Source organism: Colobus angolensis, unplaced genomic scaffold (genome assembly GCF_000951035.1).
Source record: "Colobus angolensis palliatus isolate OR3802 unplaced genomic scaffold, Cang.pa_1.0 Scaffold8, whole genome shotgun sequence".
In the NCBI taxonomy this organism is placed as follows: domain Eukaryota; kingdom Metazoa; phylum Chordata; class Mammalia; order Primates; family Cercopithecidae; genus Colobus; species Colobus angolensis.
Genome location: NW_012121820.1, coordinates 2,325,201 through 2,331,001, shown reverse-complemented (window position 1 = coordinate 2,331,001; position 5,801 = coordinate 2,325,201). Strand labels below are relative to the sequence as shown.

The 5,801-nt window shown below is 43.3% G+C and overlaps 1 protein-coding gene across 1 annotated transcript in view; it reads right to left on the bottom strand.

The window, feature by feature from the left end:
• The window catches only part of LOC105502367 (dymeclin-like), a 137,945-nt gene extending 132,144 nt beyond the window's left edge, over positions 1-5,801 (bottom strand). The window contains exons 1-2 of the mRNA XM_011928812.1: positions 5,772-5,801; positions 5,597-5,728 (exon numbers count right to left, since the gene is read on the bottom strand). The gene's annotated coding sequence lies outside the window, so the exon portion shown is untranslated. The remainder of the gene's footprint in view (positions 1-5,596; positions 5,729-5,771) is intronic.

Here is a 5,801-nt window from a genome sequence, read left to right as displayed (position 1 = left end):
GGCGGAGCTTGCAGTGAGCTGAGATCCGGCCACTGCACTCCAGCCCGGGCGACAGAGCAAGACTCCGTCTCAAAAAAAAAAAAAAATCTGCTGTGGTCCATGGCCTCCCCTCTTTTTCGGAGGTCTCTCTCTCTCTTTCTCAAGGAGCTGCTCTCCTCTCTCCTTTCTTCTATTAAACTTTCCACTCCTTAACCCACAAAAAATAAAAATAATAAATAAAGAAGAGGCCAGAAAGTAAGCTGAGGCTTGACGCTTTACACAAAGACTCACTAAAGGGCATGCCTTCTTACTCTGCACATAGTAACTGTACAATTGCATACATCCTCCCTAAGACTTCCAGACTGATAAACTCTACCCCTATACACTGACAATACAAAATATCTATGTCTAGTCAGAACTGTCTTTTGAGTGCCAGGCCTGTTTAAGTGCCTAACATCTATTGCCATCTGGTGTCCCACAGGCACCTCAAACTCCACATGCTCAATACTGAACTTAATATATATCCTTCCCCTTGTCCATCTCCAATTCTCATATTTTTACACCATTCATTCAGATATCCAAGTCGAGAAACCTAAAGGAAGAGAATGAAAAACAACTAATAGTTATAGTATATATATTGCCGATGTACACAGAGGTATTTTCATTTAATTCTCTAACAAACATATAAAGTATATATTAGTCCCATTTTACAGATGAGAAAACTGAAGCTCAAAAAGGTTGAGTAACATGCCAAAGCAGATAAATGACAGAACTAGGATTCAAACCTAGAGATTCAAAAAGTATGTAGGTTAGTCTGGGTCCAGACAGAGAAACCAATTATAAAGAGGAGCAGAAGCCAGGCGCAGTGGCTCCTGTCTATAATCCTGGCACTTTGGGAGGCCGAGGTGGGTGGATCACCTGAGGTCAGAAGTTCGAGACCAGTCTGGGCAAAATGGTGAAACCTCAACTCTAATAAAAACAACACAAAAATTAGCCAGGCATGGTGGCACATGCCTGTAATCCCAGCTATTCAGGAGGCTGAGGCAGGAGAATCACTTGAACCTGGGAGGCAGAGGTTGCAGTGAGCCAAGAGCCCACCATTGCACTCCAGCCTGGGCAACAGGGTCAGAGTGTCTCCAAAAAAATAGAAAAAAGAATAGCAAAAAATGCTAATTCCCTACCCAATCTCCAGTCCTCCCTTCCTTTTGGGAATAGAACTCCAATTTTTTGACTAGGCATATTCCTGTTCAACTAAAATACATTTAAGTCTCTAAGAGTAGACAGTCACTTCTTTATCCCTTCCTCCATCCTGCTGTTTGCAACATGGAAATTTTAGCTCGAACTCCAGCAACCATCTTGGACCCAGAAATCAAGGGCCATACTTTAGGGTTAACAGTGTAAGAAACTGCAAGGAGGCTGGATTCCTGATGACAGCAGAGCTGCCAAACTAGCCTTTAATTGTCCACCTCTGGACTTCTTTTACAAAAGAAACAAACTAGTCACATGTTTAAGCTATTATTTTTCAGGTCTCTGTTATTCGTAGCCAAACCTAATCCTAACTGATACAGGTAGGGCTTTCAAACTATTCTGGGTGGCGGGTTGCATGACATATTTTGAAGGAAGAATTGTCAAGATTCAGTGACTGACTCAACCTAACAAAGAAATTTATCATCGATCATATGATGGACAAAAGGTTTTAAATGCCTAAAAGACTGAGCAATAAAAGAAAAGATAAGCTTTTTAAAAATAATTATTCCAATGTCCTTATTGGAAAGTTTCAGCCACTTTCATTGTCTGCATTTTTAAAGAATGTGATAAAAATCAGAGAAGATATCAAAAATCACTAATCAAACTTCCTTAAAGAAATGAAAAAAACAAAAGCTTTTACTAAATAAGACCGATATGTAAAGCTGTTCCCAGCCCCACTAGTTCATTTTGTCTAGAATTAAGTAATGTGAGGATAACTTACAAACTGTTTACAAGCAAAGTTCAAAGCATTAAGCTCTGCTAAAAACTTTACTAGAAAAAAAAAAATGCTTAAAGGCAAGAGCAGATATTTAATAAGTCCCATCACATTTCCTGATACATGATGCACCACCACCAGAAAACCAGAATCTTCACACCTAGAGACAGTCAAAACTTTGACAGCTAAGTAGGAAAGTGAAACCCACCAGGAAACAGGATCCCAAACTGGAGGACTTCCAGAAATCCTTTCCATCTCTAAGATTAGTCTTCTCTCTGTCCGGAGAAAGGAAAAGCAGCAACGGCCGTCTTATCACTCCGCTCTGTTAGGCCCACAGCACTCTACCATGCCCAGCTGAGTCACAGAAGAACTTGACAAGGGGCTGATTCAAGTCCAGATCTCACAGTAGTTCATTCTGCCTGAAGATGTTCTCTCACTTTCATTAGGAGTCTTCTTTTGCTGCTGAAATGGGGGTGCCTTTATCTCCCACTAGGACAGAGAGTCCCTGCCTTCTCATCCTGGGCATGGGAACCATCATTGCCCCCAGTGTGTCCTGTGTCAAGTATCAGGTTAGCCCTCTGATCACACACATATACTATGTTTTTAAGACACGAATATGAAAAAGAGACCAAAACGAAATATAGGAAAACTTTACATGGAGCTGTATTTGCTTTTATACTTAATCATTTTTAAAGGTCTCATTTTACCAAAGCCTATACTACAAGTGTCACAGTTATTTCCCATATTTCACTAAAAGGAAACAGTCTTCTCTAGATCTAACCATTCCCATTATCTACAATCCTAAGTGAAAGACAGCCCTCTCATTGCATGTACAGCCGCAAAAGAAATCACCTACTTTCTTAAGTCTCAGCAAAATATTCTAAAACACATTGTGGTAGGCAGAATAACAGCCTCCAAAGATGTCCACATACTAACCATGGAAGCCGTGATTATGTTGCTGGGAAAAGGGACTTTGCAAGCGTGATTAAATTAAGAACCTCAAGGGGGATTATCCTGAATTAGCCAAGTGGGCCTGATCTAATTACATGGGTCCTTAAAAGCAGAGAACCTTTCCCACGTGTGGTCAGAGACTTGCGGATGAAAGTATGATCAGAGAGATGCAACACTGGTGGCTTTGAAGATACAGGAAGTGCGCCACAAGCCAAGGAAAGTGGCAGCCTCTAGAAGCTGGAAGAGGCATAGATATCCCCCTAGAAACCTCCAGAAAAGAACACAGCCTTGTTGACAGTCAGTGAGACCCATTTTGACTTCTAACCTACAGAACTATAATAATAAATGCATTGTTTTAAGCCACTAAATTTGTGGTAACATGTTATGTTACAGCAATCATAGAAAACTGATACATAACATTAAACAACTTCTAACAACATGTGAAATTATCTAGAAAAGAAAAGCATAACCAAATTGCCCAAATATTTGGAGCAATATAAGAAAGAGCCATTTGTACATGTTGTAACAGATTTCACTTCTATTTCTCTCCTGCCCTCCACTCATTAAAAAGCCAGCCAAAGTGACAATTCTTCAAACTTTTTGTAGAAAAATAAGCTATATTATTTAAAAAAAAAAAAAGGAACAATCAGGATGGCAGGATCTAATGGAAAAATCAGGAGATAATTATGCCACATTTTTCAGAGTCAAACATAAAAGCATTTGCACTGTTTATCCTCCTTGTATCAAATGGATTACCACACTTGTTTTAAAGTACAGTAAATCTTTCTAGATATTAAAAACTTACTATTAATTTGTATGTGTGATAATTGTATTGTAGGCCTATTAAAAAGAGAGAGCAGGCCAGGTGCTGTGGCTAAGCCCTGTAATCCCAGCACTTTGGGATGGGTAGAATGCCTGAACTCAGGAGTTCATGACCAGCCTGGGCAACATGATGAGACCCCTGTCTCTACTAAAAATACAAAAAATTAGCCGGACATGGTAGCACGTGCCTGTAATGCCAGCTACTCGGGAGGCTGAGGCAGGAGAATTGCTTGAACCTAGGAGGCAGAGGTTGCAGTGAGCCGGGATCACGCCACTGTACTCCAGCCTGAACAACAGAGCGAGATTCTGCCTCCCACCAACAACAAAAAAAAGCAATTCAATCTTCTACAGATATATATTGAAATATTTACAGATGAAATTGAATGCCTATGATTTGCTTTAAAATAACTGTGAGTAGAGATAGGAATAGATAGGTACACAGATGAAACTAAATTGGCATGAGTTAGTTGTTGAAACTGGGTAATGGGTACATGGGAGGACCCTTTATTATTTCACTGTGTGAACTTTTCTATGGTTAAAAAGTGCAAAAACATAAAAAGTCCTTGAACTATATGTCGTAACAACACAGACTTCTTAATAGCTGAATCTCCTTCCTATTAACATTGCCCCAACTCAGTTCTCTGCCATTTAATCCACTTGTGACTGATTGTTTCATCAATTATTCCAATTCATTTTGCCCTATGTACTCAGTTTATGAGCTTAAGCCAGACACCTAACCTCTAAAGACTAGTTCTTCATTTACAGAATGGGAATATTCATACTCGTCCGGTCTATCTCTGAATTGCTGAGAGGATTATCTAATATAAAACTTCAAAGCAGGATAATCACTCCAGAAACCCATATATTCATAAATTTCATCCTCTGCAGCAACCATTCACCCATTCCTATAGATTCTCTTCCCTGCCACCTCATTCTTCTCTTGAGCCCTCAACTCATCAGCCTAAGCACCTGAGTTCCTCTGGTGGACGGTACATTCCTCTCCACTGCCTCCACCCTCCAAGTTTTCATCCTTCAGCACATCGCCCTTGCTCTACACACCCCTCTCTCCAACTTCCCCTCTCCTCTTTCAACGATCTCACTCCATCTGTGCCCCCTAATCAGTCTATCCTGGGTACCCGCTTTGCTGGCCAATTACAATCATCCCATCACTTCTCTGCCCCTGTTCAGCAGAGAACAGCTTTATCCAATCAGCTTTACCACACTTATACCCTCATACCCCACTACTGCCCCCAGTTCACAAACACCCACCCTTTCACTTTTCAGTCAAAACACAATTGCTCAGGCAAATCCACGGAAACTGAAAGTAGATCAATAGTGTAGGGGAGAGAGGGAGGAGGAGAGACTACTAATGGGTACGAGCTGCTTTGTTCGGGGTGATAAAAATGCTCTGGATTTAACGGTGGTGATGGCTGCTCAACTCTGAATATACTAAAAGCCACTGAGTTGTACTTTTAAAGGGTTAATTTTCTGACATGTTAATTATATCTCAATAAACTATGAATGTAAAAACAAGAAAGAAAAACTCACAACTATTGCTCACCCTGCCCATCACACGCCCATTTGTCAGACCAACACCACCCCATCTCCGGAAGCACCGACTTGGCCTTCGGTATCCCCCCAACTCCCAACAGCAGACTCGGACAGAGGTCCGTCCGCTGTCACCACAGCCCTCCCGGGGTAGCCCAGGCGCCCGCGGGCGGGGAAGGGAGGGTCCCTTGGCCGCCGCCACGCTGCGCTGCCCCTCGCCTCCGGGCGCTGGCCGGGGAGGGGAGGGTGGCCCCTGACCCGCTCTGACAGGAGGCCAGGAGCAGTCGGGCTTTCAGGCCGGGCCGCGCTGACGGGGGCGGCGCCACAGCCCACCTGTCTTAGCCGGCGGGGGGATACGCTCCAGCTCCACGGACCCACGGACTGACGGGCGGGTGGCAGAGGGGTCAGGAGAAGTCGCCGTCGCCGCCGCCGCCGCAGCCCCAGGTGGCGCACGCCGGCTCAGGCCTCCATGTTTTCACGTCTCTGTGGGTAAGGATCCGGCTCCGGCTCGGCCTGCAGCTCGGCCCCGGCTCGGCTC